General features: G+C 38.6%; 1 protein-coding gene across 5 annotated transcripts in view; it reads right to left on the bottom strand.

Moving 5' to 3' along the window:
* DAGLA (diacylglycerol lipase alpha) overlaps window positions 1–25,143 on the bottom strand; it is a 135,696-nt gene that overhangs the window by 60,077 nt on the left and 50,476 nt on the right. The window contains exon 1 of one of the 5 annotated variants that reach the window (XM_060770755.2): window positions 13,757–13,814. The exons of the other annotated variants lie outside the window; for them this stretch is intronic. The gene's annotated coding sequence lies outside the window, so the exon portion shown is untranslated. Of the gene's footprint in view, window positions 1–13,756; window positions 13,815–25,143 lie in introns of those variants that run through there. 5 annotated transcript variants of the gene reach the window in all.

The following is a 25,143-nucleotide window of genomic DNA, read 5'->3' as shown; positions in this document are numbered from 1 at the left end:
AATACAGTCATGGGCAAACTTTGGCCCTCCGGGTGTTTTGGACTTCAACTCCCAAAATTCCTAACAGTCTAATGGGAGCTGAAGTCCAAAACAGCTGGAGGGCTGAAGTCTGCCCATGCCTGCTCTAATGTGATATATACCATCTTCTTTCAACAATGCCCTTCAGCAATCAACATTGGGAAAATAGTGCAATCTCTGCACCAGAGAATAAATGGAGAAAAATCGGATATTAGTAATGAGAACACAGAAAAACCAGTGGCAGAACACTTTCATCTTCCTGGGCATTGTATCTTGGACTTCAGAACAGCCATCCTTGTACAAAAACAAACAAACAAACAAACTACAAAGAAAGTTTGGAAAGAAAAACTGCAGAATTGGAATATGTCCAAAATTTCCAGTTCATTGATAGTGTGTTGGACAAAGAGAATGGTTTCTTGGCACACTACACATATTATGTTACTAGTTAACACCCCAGCCTCACGAGGGCCCTATTGATTAATCTGTCACATCTCTCTTCTGGCACCACACTGCATTCAGATAACTCCCTTCACCATTCATATGGTTATCTTTCTATGTTGACATAGACAACAAATTTCCTCCTGTTTTTATAATCCAGCTGAATTTGTCACCTCATGAGTATACTCACAGTCTAGGCACTTCATTTCAAGCATCTGAGAAAGCCGACTTATTTCCCGAAGGTTTATGTTACAACTTTGTTTTCTCAGTTAGTCTCTAAATGGCTAGAAGAGCCCTTTCCATACTAGTATACCAGGCTAACACAGCTATGTTTGAATTCTTGTGTCTTTGAAGTCAGAAGACTGTTTCTGAAACTTGGGAACTTGGGCTTAAACACCCATAAATAATAACCTGACTAGCTCCTGAAAATTGTACTACCTGTGCTATCAATATCCTTGGCATAATTATGAGAAATAAAACTGTTAAACCTTTGTAGAAACTCATTTAATAGATCTTTTTGCAAATAATATATTTTGTGCTTATAAGAAAACATTTCTTAAAAATTGAAAATGGCTAGAAACAAAAAGAAGACAAAAAAGGATGTGAGCATGGAAGGGAGTTTTCATAAGCAAGTGCAATAGCACAGAAGCTGCCTTCCCTCTTTCACTGTGAGCTATAAAACTATGTACACAAAGAGAAAATGTGTACAGTATAACTATGAGAATTAGAATCTTCCCAAATAACAGAACTCTTCTTCCTGTCAGCAGATGGCATCAAAAACAGAATGGCTGGACCAGAAGACTGGAAGGCCCTGGGCCACTGGTTACTTTGTTGACATCTTAAGAAACAAAAGGATCATACACAAGAGATGGACTTTGTAGCAAATGAGTGAAAGAATTGTTAAAAATAAGCAGTCTCCAGTAGGGGTGTGCGACTTGACGAAAAAAGTGCCATTTTAGGTCCCATTTTCGGCTCCCAATGGGAAAACTTTACAGGCTAATTTCTCCGTCATTTTTAAGTCCATCAGGATTAAACTTGCCTCAGTTGTAGGCCACATTTCCAGCTGCAAGTCTGCTAAATTTCAGAATGTTACACTAATCCAATGATTTTGGGGATTTTTAAAAAGTTTTAACCATAACATTTAAAAAAGACCAGCAAGAGAATTTTGCAAATTGAAATCCCAACCAGCATGCGCCACAAGAGAGGAGGAGAATGGACACAGTCTACCAGGCCTCTGATTGGCTGAGGAAAAAAGTGAGAAACAGAAAGAGAGAGAAACCTCTACTCCCATCATGCCCCGAGAGGGAGGGCAGAGGCTCTTTCAATGCCTGCACCTCGCAAAGTGGAACATCTGGAAATAAGAACATGGTTAGCTGGATCTGATTTGTGATGCTATTGCTTTTAAATGCTTAATGATTTTGTATTGTGTATACCTAAATTGTTGTAAACCGCTCTGAGTCGCCTAAGGGCTGAGAAGAGCGGTATACAAATAAAGTAAATAAATAAATAAATAAATCTATAACTGGTTGAAAAATCAGGCTCAATAGCTGTGCCTCAAACTTTCCTTATGGAGTTCTTGAGTTCCATGCTTCAGAGTTCTATTGTATAGTGGTTTGAGCACTGTATTACTACTCTGGACACAAAGATTCATAGCCCCTTTGGGCAGGCCACACACTTTCACCCCCAGAGGAAGGTGCAGGCAATCCTTTGCTGAACAAAACTTACCAAGAAAACACTGTGATATGATTGCCTTAGGATCTCTATAAATCAGAAACAACTTGAAGGTACACAGTGAACAACAACAATTATGAGTTTTCAATCTTCCACTGTAAGCACCACAATGCTACATAGCTACAGTAAGATAGTGGTTCAAAGCACCATGGCTTACCATGACATCTGAACATATCCAATGAGACCTTTTGAGATAAGGAGCAGGCTATTGCCTCATTAAGAGGATTTAGGCTATCTTCAGAATGCACTGCTTTGCAATTTATCTGCTAAGACAATGTGCATTAGACTAGGTGATGCTCCAACTAACTGCTCAGGAGGGAAGCAGGGTTGTGGTTTTAATCCCCCAATACCAAGATGATATAAGTAATAATATGCTGTAGACAATGTACACTGATCCCTGCAAGAATGAGATGCTGGATGAGGGCCATTGAACAGAACTATTGTACCTGTGACCTCTGGTATTTTGAAGTACTTCCTCTTACAAAACAGCACACAGAAAAGCAGCACAATTTGTCTAAAACACTGCTTCATTGTAGTGCCAACAATTACACAAGAACAGAAAGTGACAGTATGTTAGGGACATCTGTGGTTTTTAAGTGATCTCTCCTGATGCATTTGCCATTCCACCTACAGATAAGAGATTAGTCTGAAAGTGGCATGTTTTAAGACATTACAAATGACAGGATTATCAACCTTGTTGAGGTTGGATTATCTACTAACTATGGCAATGGCCAACAATATTATTTCAATGGGAAACTCAATAAATTAAATGTATAAGAGATCCTGGGCAGTTCTCATCAAGCCAATCCTTATACTGAAGTTGTTAATAATTTCTTAAAGCTACAGCCATATACAATGAACTCTAGCCATTCATAATACAGAAAGGAAAGTATTTTATTAATTTAAATTGGCCAGGTATAAATATTAATGGGCTCAGAATGTATCATAAAAGTATCTCTCTGCTCAGAATGTATCATAAAAGTATCTCTCTGCAGGAGAACTGAAAGGACTTTTGCAAAATTCCTACAAAACACTTCTGCTCTGGAAAAAGGAGTTACTATGCAGTATTACTTTATATGATCAACTGTGCATTATCTTTTGATGGTTTAGAGTAGGATTCTCCCCATCCATCTTTGAAAAAGTCAGATGCAAAAACTTAAATACATCCATCAATATTGTGTAAAGCGTGGTTAAGATTCTTCAGTGTTTCCTTTACATATGGTATATAAAATCTCCTTACTGCACTCTAATCTCAAGTACAAATAGATGCTGGTCCCTTGCCTAGAAATCGATAAAGTGTTTTATCAAAGACTTGCATGGCCGGAATCACTGGGTTATTGTAGGTTTTTCGGGCTGTATGGCCATGTTCTAGTTTTTTGGGCTGTATGGCCAAGCTTCTAGAACATGGCCATACAGCCTGAAAAGCCTATAACAGCCCAATAAAGTGTTTGCATTTTACTGAAAACAATAGCTTTAAGCTTTTCCACATGTCCTGTTATTCGCACCTGTATTATTTTCTAACACAAACCCTAGTATATTGGAAACACATGATTAGAATTTATTTCTTTCCTAATCCCAAAAAGCAGTCGGCCTCTTTTTGAATGAAAAGAATGTCCATTCTGCACCCATTGTCCTCCACCTTACAAGAATGCCAGGCAAATACTCATACTGAACACTTCAACTGAACCAGCCTGATACATTCACTCAAAGAGCCCTTCCCTGTATTTACAAGTACACCAGATGGCATGCAGCTACCATACCCAATTCAAACGGAAACCAGCAATTATAATACACATAAAACATCATCAGTTTTGAGGCCGCTATTTTTAAGCCTATAAATAGGGCTTTTTATGTCTTGGAACGTGCATCTTCACAATCTGGATATTGTTCTTTCCTGGAGGATGTGATTTCATCTTTGGAAAATGTCTTCAGCTTGTTGGGAAGGGGCTTTCCAATCTATTGCTGGACTGGCCATATTGACTGAATGCCCGACCACCATCTCCAAAAGCAGTTACCATCCTCCCAACTCAAAAATGGAAGAATGGAATATGGAATGTTGGTGGACAGGAAAAGAAATGTTAATGGATGCTTCAGACAGAGGATTTACCAGGTTGTTTCTGTAACAAAGCCAATTCCGTGAATTTTTCATTCTTCTTCAGACAGTCCCTTCAAGAAGAAGGTGTACTCTCCTTTCTCATTCTTCAGCTATCCCTCTCCTACTCTCCGGAAGTGCTTCTATGTCGATGTTAAAGCATCCCAGCTCCCTTGCAATAATAGAAGTCCTGTGTTCAGGGTGTTAACTATCTGTTTTGTCTAGCAATGTCTTTACATTCTATGTTCCAAAGTTCATTTTTCTTTTATGGCCGCAAGGAAGTGACCCCTATAGAAACAGAAGGATGTCAAGGATGAGAGAGGCAGACTATGTCTAGGGCACATTTTATAGCCCCCTCCCCATGTGGGGCAAGCAGAGTGAATCCTAAAAAAGGTTGCTCAGTCATGGATTCAACTGCCAAACTACCCAACTGCCTTAGACGTTGAGGTAGAATGACTGAATCCATATCAACTGCCTGTGTGCCAGTTAGTGACTAGGGGCTTCCAGATTTCATAGTCCAGTCCCCGTCGCCACTCACTTTTGTTTGTTTTGTTTTATTTTTCTTGAAAGACGCTCATGCGTGAGATCTTTTTTATGTGTGGAAGTCAGTGTACAACCAGTCAATACACAATCTTCACAGAATAAGGGTCCTATTCAGTTACATGGTTGACATGATGACTGTGGCTTATCTGTTGCAGCGTTCTTCTGCCTTCACTGCCATTGTAACATGTACCATGTTGTTGTCCGCCTGTTCCACCGTTGAGGTCTTCAGATTGTTCTTGGTCTGGATCCTCCCATGGCCCTCCTGGTAGTACATGACTGCAACAGTTACACCTGCAGGTTCATTGGAACATGTAAGTCCCCTCACCACAAGAAGGTGACAGTCTATTGAGGGCTTAAACACCCATAAATAATAACCTGACTAGCTCCTGAAAATTGTACTACCTGTGCTATCAATATCCTTGGCATAATTTTGAAAAATAAAACTGTTAAACCTTTGTAGAAACTCATTTAATAGATCTGTTTGCAAATAATATATTTTGTGCTTATGAGAAAACATTTCTTAAAAATTGAAAATGGCTAGAAACAAAAAGAAGACAAAAAAGGAAGATGAGAAAGAAGAAAGGGAAGGACTTCTGTTATATTAGTGGCAAACCATTGATAATAAGTCTCACAAAACTAGTTATAACAGGCTAAGCCCCACTGTCATCTGCAACAGGAAAAGTAAACACTGAGATTAGTAATGCTTGAACTAAGCTTGTATCCAAGAAAAAACATGTTTTGTAGGAATGTGACATTTACTTCTAAAGCTAGGAGGGGAAATGTTTTGTTGGACTGAAACTCCTATCACTCCTTACCACTCAGCAGCAGTGAGCTTCCTCGGGTGAAGGGAATTACAGCCCCAAAACACTGGCAGCATGACATATGCTCTATTATTTTTCTAAAGAAAACAATTATGTGTAGGTCTTTAATATCAAGAAGAGTAGACACAAATTAATAAAAAAGCTGTGATGAGAACTATAATATTAAACACACCATAAATGATCAATGGTTAAGGGTGATTAATGAAGAAACCATGTTTGCTGATGACACCAAATTATTGAGAGTGGCTAAACAGAAAGGAGAATGTCAAAGAAATATTTACAAATGGAAATAAACACTGTATAGAGTCAGAAAAGGCACAGAAAAATAACAAGTGAAATAATGATGAGACAGGAACAATTGCTCATATAGAGTTATTTATAGGAAAAGGGCATTTAAACAAAGAGGAGTGTGGCCAAAGAGCAAAAAGTATGGAGAAAGAAGACATTTTTTTTCTAACTTGTTCCAAGTGCTAGTATCTGGGGACATTAACTGAAGCTGAATGAAAAATAATTTAGGACAGACACAGGTAGAGCCTCTTCATACCTCACAAAATTAAAACTGTACTGTATTGGCCTATCATTCTCTTAACAACTAGCCATCATGGCCAGGTTGGCAAAGACTGAAATATGACATCTACTAACAGAAGATACAGATGAATGCCAGTTGAGGTGCCTTAAAAGTAGGCTGAATGAATGCAGGATGAAACCATTAATGACTACAAATGGCTTATGTTACAGCATCAAAGTTAATATGCATCTGTTCACCAGCGGCTGGACAATATTATTGGTAGAGTATATTTTCCTCAACTTCTGCTTGTGGCCTTTCCATAGGTATTCAGCTGAACACTAAGAATATAGAATGCTGGACTAGATGGACCGATCTAGCAGGGCTCTTCTTACATTGTGACAACATGTTTAACAGACTAAACTTGGAATGAAAATCATATTCCTACTAAGATTTAATATCCTCCAGAAACAATTATATCTGAGAAAATGTACCTATGTGTGTATATCACATATAATGTATCTAATATATACACATAGCTATACACATAATAAAAGTGAAAACATGTATGTGTGTGTGTGGCTGGAGTGTCCACTTAAGTGCCTGCCTCTACAAACAGCTATAGCTCCCACTACTCAGGAGACACCAATGGCCCTCACTCCAATGACATTGCAGGTTATAGTGAGCACCATGAACATATAAAAGAGCCCTGCCAATGTCCTCCACAAACACAATACTGCTTTCATACAGGGACAATTTCATCCTAGGTTTTGTGTGTTTTCTCTATCACAGACAACCCAGTGTTTCTTATTCTCTGTACTGGTGTAGAATTTGCATACACCGCTCACTGCCTCTCCCTTAACACTTTGCTATTCTTTTCTATGGCACACATTAAACAGGGCAGCATTGATCAGCAACTGAACATACTAGAGAGGTCTGGGCAGAATTCACCATGATTTATAGGAGTTGTAGATACTGGGAGGTATATAGTTCATCTGCAATCTGAGAGAACTCTGAATTCCACCAACACCTAACCTGGAACCAACTTGGCATACAGAACCCCCATGACTAACAAAAATACTGAAGGTCTTTGGAGGGATTTATAGGAGTTGTAGTTCAACTACATCCAGAGCTCACTATGAACCCAAACAATGATTGATCTGAACCCAAATTGGTATGCATACCTGATATGCCCAAATTTGAATACTGGTCAGGTTTTACAATGTATTGTAATGTAATATAGCTGAGTCATGCACTGCTAATAGGCTTCTATTGGAAATGCTGAGTCATGCATTAACTGTATATAGAACTTCATTTAGGGAGTGTGTTCTGGCCTAGTCCAGGTGATTGTGAATGATGTAATCCTGGGCCTGAGTTAAGTTAATGAGTTGGGAACCAATCAGAGATTGCTATGTGTAATTGTATAGAATTGTATATAAGGAAATCATGTACAGTGTATATTTCTCTCCTTGTGCTGTGATGCTGTTCGTCGAAGGCTCTATGTAATTGATTAAAAAAACCTGTCTGCTAAGACAAGATATAACTGTGTACTGTGGTAAGTTTGTAATGTCATCTAGACTGGGGGAAAGACAATGGTAAAACTGACAATGGCCGGGCATGTGCTCAAGTGTCTGTAAAAAGTTCCAGAGTGACTGCAGGCTGTGGGAGCAGTTGACTGAAAATACTGTGCAGGAAGAAGCTACTGGAAAGCGCTGAAGTTGTGCAACTGATCTGCTGCTGAATTGTTGAAATTAATCCCAACGTGAGGCCTGGACATTTTGGAGGTGTAGGCATTGGGATTTATAGTTTGCTTGCAATCAATGAGAGCTCTGAATGCCACCAAAGATGGAATTGGCTCAAACTTGGCACACAGAGTCCCCATGACCTGCAAAAAATACTGGAGGTCTTTGGAGGGAAAACACTTTGATTTTGGGGGATTGTAGTTCACCTACATCTAGCACTGTGAACCCAAACACTGATGCATCTGGACCACACTTGGCACACATACCTGATATGCCGAAATTTGATTACTGGAGGGAACTGACCTTCCTTTCTGGAGTTGTAGTTACTCACAACCAGAGAAACTGCGACCTCCACTGATGATGGATCTCGACCAAACTTGGCACACAGAACCCCCATAACCAACAAAATCTACTAGAGGGGTTTGAGGGGACTGACTCACCATAGTGGGAGTTGTAGTTTACCCTGCAGCCAGAGAGTACACTGAACCCCAACAATTATGGATCTAGAGCAAACTTGCCTAACAAAACAAACTTTAAGTACTGATAGTGTTTTTCAGGGTTAACCTGGCATAGTGTGAGTTGTAGTTCATCCACAACCTTATGCATTTTGTAAAATAAAAACATGACTTTTTCAAATAACCCAGGTAACGAAGCCAGGGCTCAGGGGAATAATACTTAATTAATATATTCCCTAGCGCACACACCCACACGTTCCTTCGGCTGTTATATTGCTTACAGCTGGTCACCAATGTAAACAAGGACTAACGACCATTCAGCTGTTGACACCAATTTGAAGGTTCAGAGTAGATGATTTTATTTTCTAAGTCTCCAACTGGACACCTGTCACAAAGCTTGGTGTGTATTGAGGAATTACTGCCACCACTCAAATAGATTTGAGAATTTATCTTGATATGCCTGAGGTAAAGCTTGTTGTGCCCCAGCCCTTCCTTTAACTCCCTCTAAAGTGTCTGGGGTGAAAAGATGTTAGAAATTATTGGAACAGACTTAATGGAATGAAACAATGTGAAGACTCTATGGAAAGTTGAACTAGAACAAAGTTTATTTATATTTACTGGAACAAACAACTAAATTCTTCTTAGAGTTACACAAGCGTATATGGTTAGCACAGCACAAACTTCTCAAATAGTTTCTGAGTCCTAACAAGCTTACTGGACTCCCCAACTGGTTACCTGTTCTTCAACACGAGCAAGTTCCCTCTGACAGACTAAACCTATCTGTCCCCTCAGCGTATCTAGCTTTCCTAGAATACCCTGTCCTTTAGAGAGTAAAAACAACCAGTGTGTTTCCACCCACACCAGTTCACAGGCTGCTATCAACTCTCCAGGCCACTCTATAGCCACACCTGCCTTCAAACACTCTCCCTCAGGAAACTTCAGCTCACTCGAAAACCACCCTCTCCCTTCAGATTTAAAATCCAATCTCTCTCTCCTGTTGTTAAAACCCTTTTTTCTCCCTGTCAGAAGCTGCCTCCCTCTTTTACACTCCCAGCTCCAGCTCCTCCCATCTGTCCTAGCCAATCATGGGATAGCTAAACTCCTCCCCTCTGCTGATCTGATTTTCCTTGCATTCCCTCACTAACATGGAGCCGGCTTACTGACTTTGGAGGCTGCGGCCTAACCAGAAAAGGTATGAGTCCATTACACCAGGCAACGCCAGGTACCCAAAACAAACAAATAATATATCTTAAGAAAAATAATATCTCTCTTTTTAAAGAATCTTTCACCCCATTAGAAAATAAACTGATTTTGGCTTGGAAATACGATATTAACATTCATTGCTCTCAGAACTGTGGATACATTTGCTCACAGCTACTGCAATTCTCAACTAGACAGCAAAGATCTGATTTTTAAAACTTTTTATTTCTCCACTTTCTCCAGTTCCTTAACAATAAAACAAGTATCCAGTTGCTCTTATTCTGACCTAATGCGTTGACATCTCTGCAACATACTCTAATAGCATGCATTCTCAATATATTACAGATTACGATTGTAAAATGATGTTGGCTTAAAGTTTAGTTGTAATACTTTCTCATCTTCAGAATCCAGGAGCAAAATAGATGTCTACACATATCCTTCTATCATTCTCAAAGTGCTGGACAAGTATGGGAAAATCCTAACATTTTTCTTTGTTGTCGTATGGCTTCAAGTCACTCCCAATTTACAGTGACCCTATCATTGGGTTATCTTGGCAAGATTTGTTCAAAGGAGCTTTGCCTTTGCATCCCTTTGAGGCTAAGAGAATGTGATCCAATGGATTTCCATGGCCAAGTGGGATTCAAACCCTAGTCTTCAGAGTCAACACTCAATTCATTCTACCACTATGACTCTCCAAATGGAGGTATTTTTGAAAATGGTAGTGAAAATAAATAATCTCTATACACAATTCTGGTTACCCCTGCACTTGAGCCCTTTACAGCTGTTTCCTTATAACTTTTCATTATTCGCTGAAAGCAAAGATTACCAAAAACATGTCTTATAGCGCTGTATTATCCAGTAATGTCCATATGGAGAGTAATCAACTTTCCTAATCATTTATTCACAAATAAATCTTAGCAAAGAAAGGTCCTTTTCAGTGTTAATTAAAAGTTTCACTTGCCCTCTGAAAAGCTTTTTAAAAATTTACTCAACAGCAGTTTCTGTTTCTATAGTAAAAAATTGAGTTACTGGCTAATTTCTTTATATATTTTTTCATTTTTTGCAGCAAAATAAAACTATTGGAAGCAAGCAAGCAAGCAAGCAACTAAAGACCTTAATATCATAGAACAGACTGATATTGAGATATAAGCCTATAACAAACTGATATGCCCACAAAGTATTTCTACCCCAAGTGTTTTTGATTCCCATTCTTATATTTGAAAATCTGATTAAAAGGAGACATGTGGAAGTTCTGCTTTAGTTAACACACAAAAACAAAACAAAACAAAAGCAAACCTTGATAGATTAGTAAATACAGATGAAGTTGGCTATCCATACCTATAGATTCTGTATCCATGGATTCAATCATTCATGCCATGGCAATATTAAAAAAAGAAAGAAAAGGAAACCATAATTTTACTATTTTATACAAGGCAGGATTTCATGCTACTGTTATATAATGGGACTTGCTGATCCACAGATATTAGTATCCATGGGGGATCCTGGAACCAAATCCCATTACAGTGGACATCAACTGTTCACTGTGATTTATAGATCCTGTTCTACCTTTAGGTTGAATGATTAAAGGTATATAATTTCAAGATGAAGCATCTTTAATTCTGATGTAATTTTTTCTTCATCCGTTTGCTTCTTCACCCCTCTACACTGCCCATCAAAGAAAGTATGTCAACCTACCTATAACATTCTTTTTTGTCCCTCAGCTGTAAAATTATAATGCAGCTATAACTCATACAAAACTGTTTATAGGCCATGCTGGCTTTTTTTTCTTACAGTCACAAGCCTGTTTTCATGTATATATGGTATACATGAATGTACACTTAAGTTAATACATTTACCACTAATGGATGCTAGCATTGTGTTCCTTTAATTTGCCAGAACATACCTCCTACTCTCAATGAATTTATACCTCAGGAATGCCTTACACTTACAATAGATTACAATGCCTCGCAGTTATTTTATATCTGAAGTGAATGTTATAACTGTTTTATTCTCAATAATTTTCAACCAAACAGCAAGGGATTTAAGTGATATCATTTATTTTTAAAAGAGTGGCATATATGCTAGAAACCTTACAAATAGATATCAGCAAAATAAAAGGACTTAAATTTCTGAGAATTGTTTCCTGTTCATCTGGTGTGATTAACTGTGCCCCTCCAAATAGTCTGGACTGCAACTAACACAATATTTTGTTATTGGCTATGCCAGGGTAGACGTAAATGTAGCATGTAGCTACACGTAGACCCCTAAGCAAACAGTGATTCCCCATGTTCTTCTATTAGTCTCCCAAAGACCGCAACTGTCCTATTTTGAAAGAAAATAGGTACAACCTTCAGGAAATTTGTGCTGGAAAATCATTCAGAAAATGTGCTAAAGGTGTAAAATGCAGGAAAATATCTTCCCATAAACCCTCCCTGCCCCCCCCCCCCCCCCGCCCCCAAGTATGTCAGTTTTTGAGGAAATATCTCCAAATGGTAATTAATAGTACACAATGTCACATCTGGTCCCCATTTTAAGAAGGACTTGGATCAAAATCAGAAGTATTTGGTGTACTGTTGAATGAAAAAGTCTGTGTGGAAGTTGCGGGGTGATTATTAGAAGTTGCAGTCTAACAAATCTAGAGTTCCAACTTCCCACCCCATTACATATGCTCAGAAGTAAGCTGGACAGAATTCAAGAAGATTAATTCTCAAGTAGATTATACATTCAACACCCCATTTAGCTATTAAATTACTCATATTATTATGGAAACAGTGCTACATTCTTTTCATGCTTAATTTTAAATAAGCTTCCAATTCTAAGTTGATATTGTTATGAGGCAACACTTCTTAACAAAAGGCTGAAAATTTCATCGAGGGTCATCTTGTGAATAATTGAAAGGGTCATTCACTCAACCCTACGCATTACATCATAATACTAAAGTATGGAGAATGCAATTGTTAGATCACAGACCGATGCCACCAGCTGTTCACTCTGCTAAGCCTCCAGGAAAGTCTAGCTGCAACTTGGCATCCTTTGGGAGAGAAGCATAATGGGCCATACAGTGTGCAATTTAAGTTGTCAAACTGTATCCTAAGTGCTGAATGGAGGACACTAAAACACATTCACATTTTGTACCAGCCAAAATTGGTGCAGCAATTTGGCCAGTTGTGCTCTTTGAGCAGGATTATATGTACTGATTTCAACTGGACGACTTAGCAGGCAAAACACAAAGCAAGCATGAGATGTGTGCATGCTGCTCCAACCTAGACAGATGTGAAGCTCAGCACTTTACAACAATCCAGTGGATTCAGGGTACACTTTGACTTCAAAGGTCTTTCTCCTTATGTTTCACACATTATCCTGTGATTACCTCCAAGGACTGATGAACTACATAGAAGGAGAGAACTACAGAACTAATCTCAGAACCACTGGCAATTATCTTTGAGACTCCCTGGAAAACAAGGAAAGCCTCAGCAGAGTCAAGGAGGGTGAATGTTGTTCCCATCTTCAAAAAGGTGGGACCAAGCAATTACTACCCAGTCAGCTTGATTTTTAAAAATGAAATGTTTCTAGAGTGAGTCATCTGTCTTCGGCCCAGTACTATGTAATATCTTCATCAATGGAATAGAGGGAATAGAGAACATATTGATAAGATTTGGAGATGACACTGGAGGATAGGAACAGGATTAAAAATGCCATTTAATACATTGAAGATATGAACCAAAACTAACAAAATAAAATTCTTTTTTAAAAAATACAACAACAACCTTAAATGCACTTTTTCATATTGCTCAACCTACTATTTTTCAGATTCTACCAACAATACTTTCTCCATAATCCCTTAAAGTTTTCCAAGTCAAGACCTTTAATTTGCCAAATTCAACAAGGTCATAACTGTTTTACAGGGCATTTTCATAACCACGTGTATTGATATACTCATTATTCTCCCACACAAGATAAGCATAATATTTTTCTAAATTAGCATTACAAATCAGAATAACCTCTCAAAATAATAGTGCCACAATTCTCTTATTATGATATCTTCAGTCTCCTCTTGTTAATGTTTCCCTAGCCAAAAAATAAAATTTCATTTGTTTAACAAAACAGATATCTCTCTTTATGATTAAAGTTATTCTTAATCCTCCGCTTATACATCAAAATTTAAAAATACAAAAAATCAAAGTCTCAAAAACTTTGCTTATTATACTCACAGTGGTCCATTGAAAAGTCAACACAAGTATGGGAGTTGAATTTCTGATTAAAATTCCTATAAAGTAACATATGAGTCAGCTAAACTTTCAAATAATGCCATTTCACAGAACTTTCACAATAAGTAATGCTGAGGTGCATTACACAATGTTTTTGCTTTGCGTCACTTTATTCAGAGGAGAGGATGGTTGCTTTTTTAAAATAAAAGTGAAAGTACAGTGCTCATGCTAACCCATGGATAAGTTGACCCAGGTTTTGATGGTTAATTCTTTGACAAACATTTTTAGACTTATACATGGGGATATAGGGGATGAGCCAGGAATTTAAATCATCTCTTATTCAATACCATCTTAAAGTAGAAATGTATTTTTAAAAAGTATTTGCAGTAGGAGCCCCTGGAGGTGCAATCGGTTGAACCTATGTGCTGGTGGGATTACTGACCAAAAGGCTGGTGGTTCAAATCTGGGAAGTGAGGGTGAGCTCCCATCTGTCAGCTCCAGCTTCCTATTCAAGGACTTGAGAGAAGCCTCCCACAGGATGATAAAATATCTGGATTTCCCTTAGGCAATGTCCCTGCAGATGACCAATTCTCTCACACTAGAAACGAGTTGCAGTTTCTCAAGTCGCTCCTGACACACACACACACACAAAAGCATTTGCAGTGACAATGCAAGCTTTTTGACATCTGCACACAAAAAGAGGAATTTAACACTGCTCTGAAAACTTTCAAGTCTCTGCTGGGAATATAAGAGTTTACATTGGATCTAATTCAAGGAAAATAAGAAGTCATTTCATATTCACCAAAAGGCTGGAACAGAATTGTTGTTGCAATCTGGCATTGTTTTTCTTGATAAAAGTCTTACTTGTTATGCAAGTGAGACTTAGTACAGGGCAACCGAAACACATAAGAATAAAGTTGTACCTATATATTAATTATATGCACTATGTCCAGTTGTTTGGGCTAATATACAAACACGTTCTCCTACACTTGATCTTTTTTTTGGCAAAGATCATAAAACATTATTAAGAACATAGGAATTTCTTTTAATTGAGTTACAGGCTTTAGTTACATAAACAAAGGTTCAACTGGATCAGCATGTAATGTATGTTGCCCTTTGCTATCCACTTTGCCTTGGAAGACAGGTACATATCTACTAAGGAAAGTAAGAGAGACAATTTAAGACTTGATTAATTTTCATCACATTATTAAGTTTATTTTCCATTGGAAACTTCCAACATAATTTGCTTGACCTTCAAGTAATTCACTAATTAAAATGGAAATCAGAAAATGATACTGGCTCTCCATATAAAATGACAGTTTTTCAGCTAACTTTTCCATGTGATTTTACTGTTGCTATAAATAGCATGCTTCAAAGCTTGGTGTAGGAGTACAGTACTCCAACATCTCTTGAAGACTGACTAAAAACTGGCACTTCTTTAACACAAGTCAAACACAGTGTCCATCATATTGTCTATCCATATAAATATTATACATCCCTTTCCACATGCGCACAGAGTAAACTGTCTTACACCAGAGCAACTTCATCGACTCTGCAGCAGTTCACTTCAGGGCCACAGAAAGGCTGTCTTTTTAACTGAAGATGGGAGACAATAAATGAAAGAACTCCTGTATGCAAAAGTAGGGCTCTACAACTTAATACAGACCTTCCTGCAATTGGTGTGTCAGAGGAGGGAGATGAGTCCACATCACCAACTTGGAGGACTTTTCAAGCTTCTAATGCTACTTTCAATATGTAGTCATCCTAGAATATTAGATATCAACCTTCAGCCTACATGTGAAACTTATGCATATAGCTTCCTAGTCACTAAACTGATAAGAAAAGCCCTGCCTGTACAATACATGCAATTCCCTAATGAGTTTGAAGGGAAAATATAACAAATTTGAAAGATAAAACTTGTTCATATTAACTGCACATTTGATAGTTTCCCCTTGTTAGCTATTTCTATTTATGTGACAATGTATGTTTATGATGGGCTTAATACTCTAAAACAGGGATCGTCAAACTTTTTAAACAGAGGGCCAGTTCATGGTCCCTCAGATTGTTGGGGGACAGACTATAGTTTGAAAGAAAAATGAACAAATTCCTATGCACACTGCACATATCTTATTTGTAGTGCAAAAACACATGAAAGAACAAGACAATATTTAAAATGAAGAACAATTTTAACCAACAAAAACTTACCAATGGGAAGTGTGGGCCTGCTTTTGACTGATGAGATAGTCAAGTTAATTGGGATTGTTGTTGTTGTGTGCCTTCAAGACATTTCACTAAAGTTTAGAGTGGGGGCCAGATAAATGACCTTGGAGGGCTGCATCTGGCCTTAGTTTGGGGTCCCCTGTCCTAAAGCCACCAAATCCAATCTGATTTTTAGAGTTAAGGTCAATGGTTCTGGCCCAGATTATGTGTCCGAACGTAACTCCTGTTATGAACCACCATGAAGTTTAAGATCTTCAGGAGAGCCCCTGCTCTCGATCCTACCACTATCACAAACACAGTCGGTGGGGACAAGAGACAGGGCCTTCTCGGCAGTGGCCCCACATCTGTGGAACTCTCTCTCCAGGGACATCAGGCAGGTTGGCCACCTCCCTCCTGTCCTTTAGAAGACAACTGAAGACAAGGCTTTGGGACCAGGCATTTGATTAGTTGACAGCGGCAATTGGAAAGAAGACTTGGGATATCTGTGACATTGAATCTGCCCAGACTTGGGTTTGGTTTTAACTGGCTTGTTTAATTTACTGTTTAATTAATTGTATAATGTGTTTTTAATGATTTTTAATGTTTTTCATGTATTTTGAACTCTTACATGTTGATAGCATCGTACGGTGCTTGTGTGAGGCCGCTCTGAATCCCCCTTCGGGGGGAGAAGGCCGGGGTAGAAATGCATGAAATAAATAAATAAAATAAAACTCTGAGGAGTACTTGGATAGGAGACTGTCAATGAATACTGAGTACTCTATATCAAAGGAAAGGAATGCCAAACCCCTCTGAGTATCCCTTGCCTAAGAAAATCCTATGATATTCATGTGGGTTGCCATAACTCAACAGGTAATTTGGAGGCACATGTACACATACATGGCTTTACTATGTGTGTGTACATGTTTTTACTAGGAGATAGACAGGACAGTTCTATTCTAATTTGAAAACATGCATGTAGTACCAGCTATTGACAATTTGCTCTGCTCAGGCTACATACCATTAAGCAGGAGTGGGTATATAAGAAATCCCTACTCTTCATCCAGGGTTGGCATGATGTAGACTGGCATAGGGGACCTTTGGTCCACCAGATGATTTAGGTCTCTGCCAATGGTAAAGATTTAGGATTTGCAGTGAAAAACATCAAAGATTGCTAAAAGGTTTTCTATACAAGTGTGAAATAACTGTTCAAACACTTACACTTCTCCCAAGTGCATGTGACATACATGAAACGTGTCCTGAAGACTCGGATCCTACTTGAAGATCTAGTCTGACACAGTCATATCCTAAAAGGTAGGGGCACCTGGCTCAGCAATCCCATGATCTTTAAATCTGGATGTAGCATAATCTGACGGAAAATTGAAACAGACTACACTGAAGAAGAAAAAGCATTTTGCTCTGGCTAATGTCAGACCTTCCACGTGAATAGGTTATAAAAATCTAGTGGAACTTTCCCAAGAAACAGAAGGTGGACAGACAGAGATGTTTGACGACAAGAGGTTTGCTCATTTAGAATCCCTCCACCCCCATCAGTAATGGCTAGGACTTCAAGCTTCCTAGGTATTTTAAGATCCTAATTAAGTCCATACTTTTTTTCAGAGCAATGCCTGTGCTCATTGGGAACTATCCCAGGTCCTGCATGTCCTTTCTTTAACTTCCTTCTCTGCTGCTTACTATTATTACTTTCCATCTGAAGCTTTAGGACTTATCAGAATCTCCATAGACCTCATCCAGACTTAGATTTTTTTTAAAAACCATAGCAGCTAATACAAAAAAACCCTCATAGGAATAAAACCATCAAACACTAGCAAAACTAAAGGTCACTTGAAACAAATCCAACTTAATTATGCCATGGAAGCCCAATAAATAAAGGGCAAGACAGATCTCTAGGGAAAATGTGTTACACATTCAAGATGCCATAATAGATGTCATTTTTGTCCTGTACCAACCTACTATAGAATCAAAGAGTTGGAAGAGACCTCATGGGCCATCCAGTCCAACCAGACTATATATCAGACATTATAGATAGAACATGTCAAAGGTCATGTCCAGCTGATTGTAGCTGGTTGACAAGACCCTTGTGAGAGGATATGGTCCTTTATGTATGCTCATCCCAAGCTGTTCACAGATACAGAGTACCAGAGACAAAGACATGTCTCTGCATTCCAGGATCAATATATCCCTTTTTTTGGGATATAAACCCTTCCAGACCTTAAGAGTCAGATGCCATACTCCACATGCTTATGACTAGATAGATGTTCAGATAGATAGTGTTCAGTTTCATATTGGGGCCAAACGTTTCTAATGGTAGCAGACCCTTTTCTTATGTCTTCCACTCTTTGGACATTATCTTAAACCTATATTCCTGCTTTAAGAATAATGTGCAACTGTTTTTTCTCAGAACACTTTTAATTATTTTATTAAGAACTAGCCGTCCCCTGCCATGCATTGCTGTGGCCCACTCTGGTGGTCATGGGGGTTCTGTGTTGGAGGTTTGGCCCAATTCTATCGTTGGTGGGGTTCAGAATGCTCTGTGATTGTAGGTGAACTACAAATCCCAGCAAATACAACTCCCAAGTGTCAATATTCTATTTCCCCCAAACTCCACCAGTGCTCACATTTGGGCATATTGAGTATTTGTGTAGAGTTTGGTCCAGATCCATCATAGTTTGAGTCCACAGTGCTCTCTGGATGTAGGTGAACTACAACTCCCAAGACCAAAGGACTCTGTCCACCAAAACCTTCCAGTATTTTCTGTTGGTCATGGGAGAACTGTGTGCCAAGTTTGGTCCAATTCCATTGTCGGCATGGTTCGGAATGCTCTTTGATTGTAGGTAACTATAAATCCCAGCAACTACAACTCCCAAATGACAAAATCAATTTTAAGTGAAGGACAAAATGGGGATGTTAGGTGTCTTGTGTCAAAATTTGGTGTCAATTCGTCCAGTGGTTTTTGAGTTCTGTTAATTCCACAAATGAACATTACATTTTTATTTATATAGATTGTTTAAATTAAATTTTGAACTAAAATTAGAAGCAAATATTCGACTTTACAGCTGCCATTATATTTTGTTCATGTTAATTGTATTTTCAAATATTATTAAATCACAGGACTTATTTAAAATGCAGAGGATTAAATAATGAAATATGACCAAAACCTTATTGTTCTTCTGTGCAATATCAGTTATGTGTCAGATCAGTAGTCACTTGTGATGTACATAGAGAAGCAAATCAATGTGATCATACAATCTAAAAACCTGATAATACAGAGAATATGGCAAAAATTTGGCCCCACCCCAGATATGTAATGAAAGCTTAATGTGCCTGCAATCATGTGTCACATTTAAATTGCACATTCATCCCTTTAGCAAAGTAGAGCTAAACAGCTTCTCTCATAGCATATAGACTCTTTAACTACACTTTCTAACATGCAGCATATACTCCTCCCACTCAACACCCACACACAGTACATTGTGCACAAATGTACAGCTAGCACATAATCTGCATGCACTTACCTTCTGCATAAGCCCATGTAACAGGGGCCTCAATGTAACTGTGACTTGTCCTGATCACACAAAATGTGCTTTTCAAATCCCTCCTTATGTTCTCTCCACACAGAAGATTATGGGAGAAAATTAGGACCTGTTTCTCATCTAATTATTTAATTGGATAACCCCATTTTTAAAAATATCTTTCAATTCCCAGATTCTCTCTTGATATAGTTCAGGGTGTTGTGCTATTCTAATGAAATCAATGGGATATTATTTCCAAACCTCTTCATCTCTCACACAAAAGTAATGTATCAGAAGATGTCCCATATCCTGACCTCAAACTGTCCTCCTTTAACTTTATTTGTCATTTTCAGGTGTCCACAAATGTTGGTGACATTTAATAATAGTTTATCTAAGAGCCAGTGAATAGTGTCTCCCTTCCTGCACCACAGAAGTAGAGAAATTATCCTTATTTTACCCACTACCTGGTGCTATGTTTTCATAAAGGAAATAAAGTATGAGGCAAGAAGATGTGGGTGCAGCAGTAACTCTTAGATTCAATCCATGACATTAATGCTATATTCCAACTTTACGACCTCATCATATGAGCTAATTTGCCTCTCATACGCTGGCTCCTCTCCCATTTTGGTACAGAGCCCATTACGTGAAATACATCTATTTCCAGTGGGGCTCTGTGACAAAAGGAGAGAGGAAGTGGCATATACTGCTGTGGTGGCAACATGGGAGGATTCCCATGTTGTCTTTGAAACAATGGGGAGTTGCCAAGTGGCAGATGCTTCTCCCTGTGGGATGGGGCCTGTTACACACCACGGCTGGAAGGGCATCTTCAAATCGATCTTACACTCCAGAGTTCAATTATAAACGAAGCTGTTTATTAAGATATAAAATTAGCATCAGCAAAAATAGGTAAAAGGTAAAAAGTAAATACAAAATATAATCCATGTAAATCAAGGAACTTGTAAAGACTTGGAAGCAATAATCCATGAGAACAAAATGCAGGCAAGAATCTTGAAAGAACACAACAATCCAGAAGAACAGAAATACATAACAAAGATCCAAAAATACATAAGTCCATGAAACCACTTGATACTTGAAGTGAATACAGGAAATCAGGAAAATACTTGATACTTAAAACATGAGTCCATGAATCCCATACCATGAGATGAACAAGAGAGAGGAACTTAGAGCATGTTACTTCTATCCCAATGTTGATTCCTCTAAAGGAATGGCCCAAATCAAATCTGCTTTGTACGTTCCCCTTGAGAACTCTCAAGGTGCCTTTTCTCAGTAAGAGGTGCCATGACCAGCACGTCCCTTCAGTTGCCTGTGTCTGTTGACAAATTGCTCTCCTCCTATCTAACTCAAGGGAGTCAGAAGAACCTACATCTGTAATTACCACAATCCAAGTCTGATCTTGGTTTTCTTGAGAAAGCTAACTTCAGCCTTTCAGCCTCTGAATCTGTCTCTAACTGAAAATCCACTACTGGCCTAACCTTCCGAGAATCCAGTGCATCTATAGAGGCAGAGAAACAATCACAGGCTGAAAAATAACATGGCCAAAAGTAAGTCAGGTGATGCAGAGCGTGAGTGACAGGTTGTCCACATCCTCCACCAAGACCCCATGGATTTGCCACAATGCTTGGAGAATCCCAATGTTAATGTGATAAGGTCCTTAGAAGATCCTAACACCATTCTGAAAAAATGTACATTCTGACTCCTTAGCCACTTTTCTTTTTTCAACAAAGAATTGGCGTACCGGCTTGAATAACCAAAATTATATATCCGGTTGTTACTTATAATGTAAGCATTTCATCTGTGGATCCTTAGTCATTTCACTTTTTCTTGCGAGCTAGCTTTGCATGTTGCTCAATGTATCTGTACTGAACCTGAATACAGAAGTTTCTTACTACAATTAAATATGTTAATACTGGTACTACCAAGCATACCATGCTCAGAATATTTTAGATGTCCTTTCTAAACTTTATATACTTGACATTTTCATCCATTAGAAAAATATGTCCCCATCTGGCCAATTCTGCTGTGCTCTACAGGGGCTGCTGTTAAGGCTAGTTTGTTAAATATAACTAATACCAAATGTTTCAGTCAGGTTTCTGCACACAACAGCGCGATCTGCCTATCTGCTACCAGGCCAGATTTCAGGTTTTTGTTCTTTTTTTTATAAAGCCCTAAAACAAATTGTAGGATTTAATGTATTGTCAAAGGCTTTCATGGCTGGAATCACTACATTGGGTTGTTGTATGTTTTTCGGGCTATATGGCCATGTTCTAGAAGCATTCTCTCCTGACGTTTTTCCTGCATCTATGGCAAGCGTCCTCAAGAGGTTGTGAGGTCTGTTGGAACAGACCTCCAACAGACCTCACAACCTCTTGAGGATGCTTGCCATAGATGCAGGCAAAACGTCAGGAGAGAATGCTTCTAGAACATGGTCATATAGCCTGAAAAACCTACAACAACCCAATGTAGGATTTGGTTACTTGAGAGAATACCTTCTCCCTTACAAATCCATTTGATGTCTGAGGTCCTCTGAAGAGTTCTTGCTCATAAGTACTGTATGTTCTTTAAGTATGGTCTAGTCAAGCAGGGTAGTAAGTTTGGTAGCACCTACTATGAGAAATGCCCTTTTGACATGCTCCAACCAAACCTAGTGTTGTTGCTTCTTAAAATATACTTATCTATGCATTCCTCACCTATTTAGTTCAACCTAGCATGTATTTCATTTACTCACATAAAGAATTATATTAATTAGCATATTCTGTATTTTTATGTTGATTTTTATTTATGAACAACACAATATTTGCATATTTTCTACAAACTGCTTCTTTTGCCAGTTTCAACTGTCCAAGCTCTCATCAACACACATCTTTTCTTTAAACTTGGGGATATTCTTAAACCTGATAAGCGTTTCAAAACTGGTTCAAAATGAAAAATGCTGGATGTAGAACTCTAAAAAGCCTCCCTGAATGCTTTCAAGTCCTTTTGTGCGCCTATGGAGTTTTCAGCTGCTCCAACCTTCCTTCAAGACAATGGAGAGGGACACATACACATACAGAAGAAAATACATAGCTTTTCTCTTAGTTTCCGTAAGGCAGACAACATAAACTACGTCAGGTTTCTGTGATTCTGAAATCAATGAACCAAAATGGGAGGTGGGAGGGAATAATTCATTCAAGAGTAAGCAGAATAGGAAAACAGCTATATCCAAAAAGGCAAATTAAACAACTTATATCCTACCTTTTCACCAAATACCAAGTACAAACACCAAGTGAGCACATATAGCAACTGAGTCAAATGATGTATTCCACTGAGCCTATAGACTACAAAAAGCTACCAATATTTATATGTGAAATGGTATGTTTCAAATGCAGACAAAAACCCCCAGAAAATTTAACTTTCATGGCAAAATACATACTTCTCAACAATTGGATGTCTATCTAAATGTAAATACGGCTTATCTTCCTTCATTCTTCCACTGTGTTAATTGTTCCAATGACAATTGTGTTTTGCAGTAAAAAAAAAAAAGGTAGCATTGACATGCAAAGCCTCACTGTGACTGTGGAAACAGTCATGCTAACTGACCAAAATAGAATGCTTGCTGAGAAAAAACAAAACAAAACAGGAAAGCTAGTGGAATCAAGTTATCAATAATTCACTAACAGTTCATGCATATCTCCGAGCAAGAGCTTGAAACACATTTTAGGCACTTGGAGAAAGCAGAAACTCACAAAAAGAACCTAGAGCAACATCTACATCTTCTGATAAGAGCAAAAAGAAATATGTACAACAGTGCACATAACATCATATTCAGAGAAATTGAGTACTTCAACTTCTGGCTGTGAAATCTACTGGTTATATATTACAATCAGCCTTTCACATTTGCTGGGATCTGGTATGCAGGACCCTCACAAAGTAGAAAACCCATAAATTAAAAAAAAAACTTCTTTTTTAAAATTTAACTTGAGAGAACACCTCTCCAGGAATCTCTGGGTCCACCAGTGCGACTGTGGTTAACATTTGACATGGCTGACCACATAATTGCTTTGAAGAACCTGAATATTCTAATCACATCCATGAAAAATCAAATCTGGAAAAGTCAAATCCGTATATGTGGGTTGCAAACTGTATACTCATGTGAACTTCTGGTTGTACTGACAATTCTGAAGTCTTTTCTAGTAAAACGCCTGTGTTGGATGGGGTTACATTCCCCCTGAAGGCGCAGGTTCACAGCTTGGGTGTGATCCTGGATTCATCCCTGAGCCTGGAACCCCAGGTCTCGGCGGTGACCGGGAATGCATTTGTACAATTAAAACTTGTGCGCCAGCTGCACCCGTACCTTGGGAAGTCTGACTTGGCCACAGTAGCCCACGCTCTGGTTACATTCCGTATAGACTATTGCAACGCTCTCTACGCGGGGTTGCCTTTGAAGACTGCTCGGAAGCTTCAAATGGCCCAATGGGCGGCAGCCAGATTGCTAACAGGAACGGCGCTCAGGGAGCACACAACTCTTGTTGCACCAGCTCCACTGGCTGCCAGTCTGCTACCGAGCACAATTCAAAGTGCTGGCTAAACGGTTCTGACCCTGCTTATCTGTCTGAACGTAGCTCTCCTTATGAACCATCCAAGATCTTCTGGAGAGGCCCTGCTCTCGGTCCCGCCTTCTTCACAGGTTTGGTTGGCGGGGACGAGAGATAGGGCCTTCTAAGTGGTGACCCCTCAGCTATGGAACAACCTCCCCAGGGACATTAGATCAGCCCCCACCCTCTTAACATTTTGTTAAAAAGTCAAAACCTGGCTTTGTGAGAAGGCTTTCTTAAATGAAGTGTAGTAGATAATTACTTGACCTCAGAATGGCTGGACAATTGTGATTGGATAATGATTCTGGAAATGAGATGCGGAGGATTTATGTTTTACATTTTATTGATTTTATTGTTCATGGAATTTTATGGATGTTATATGCTTTTAACTGTTTATATTATTGTGGCATCAAATTGTGCCATTTTGTAAACCGCCCTGAGTCGCCCTCGGGCTTAGAAGGGTGGTATAGAAATATAGTAAATAATAAATAAATAAAAAGATAGAAGAAATCATAGTCACAGTCCTTATTCTTTGGCCACTGTTCACCTATGGATCTCAAGACTTTCTTTTAGTAACTAGATATTCCAACTATTCTTTCTCCACTTTGTAAAGTGTATTTGGTAAAGATGAGATAAAAAGAATGATGATAAACAATGGAAAATGACAGCCAGGATATTTATAAGCATTCCCTCTAGCTCAGAGGTTCTCAACTTTCCTAATGCCACAAATATAGTCCTCATGTCGTGGTGACCCCCAATCATAAAATTATTTTCGTTGCTACCTCATAACTGGAATTTTTCTACTGTTATGAATCATAATGTAAATATCTGATATGCAGGATGTATTTTCATTCACTGGACCAAATTTGACAAAAATGCCCGATACACCCAAATCTGAATACTGGTGAGGTTGGGGGCCGGGGAGTGATTTTGTCATTTGGGAGTTGGAGTTGCTGCGATGTACAGTTCACCTACAATCAAAGAGCATTCTGAACTCCATTAACAGTGGAATTGAACCAATCTTGGCATACAGAACTCCTGTGACCAACAGAAAATACTGGAAGGGTTT

Source organism: Anolis sagrei, chromosome 1 (genome assembly GCF_037176765.1).
Source record: "Anolis sagrei isolate rAnoSag1 chromosome 1, rAnoSag1.mat, whole genome shotgun sequence".
In the NCBI taxonomy this organism is placed as follows: domain Eukaryota; kingdom Metazoa; phylum Chordata; class Lepidosauria; order Squamata; family Dactyloidae; genus Anolis; species Anolis sagrei.
Note: the sequence above shows the minus strand (reverse complement) of the source record. Positions and strands in the feature narration are given on the sequence as shown.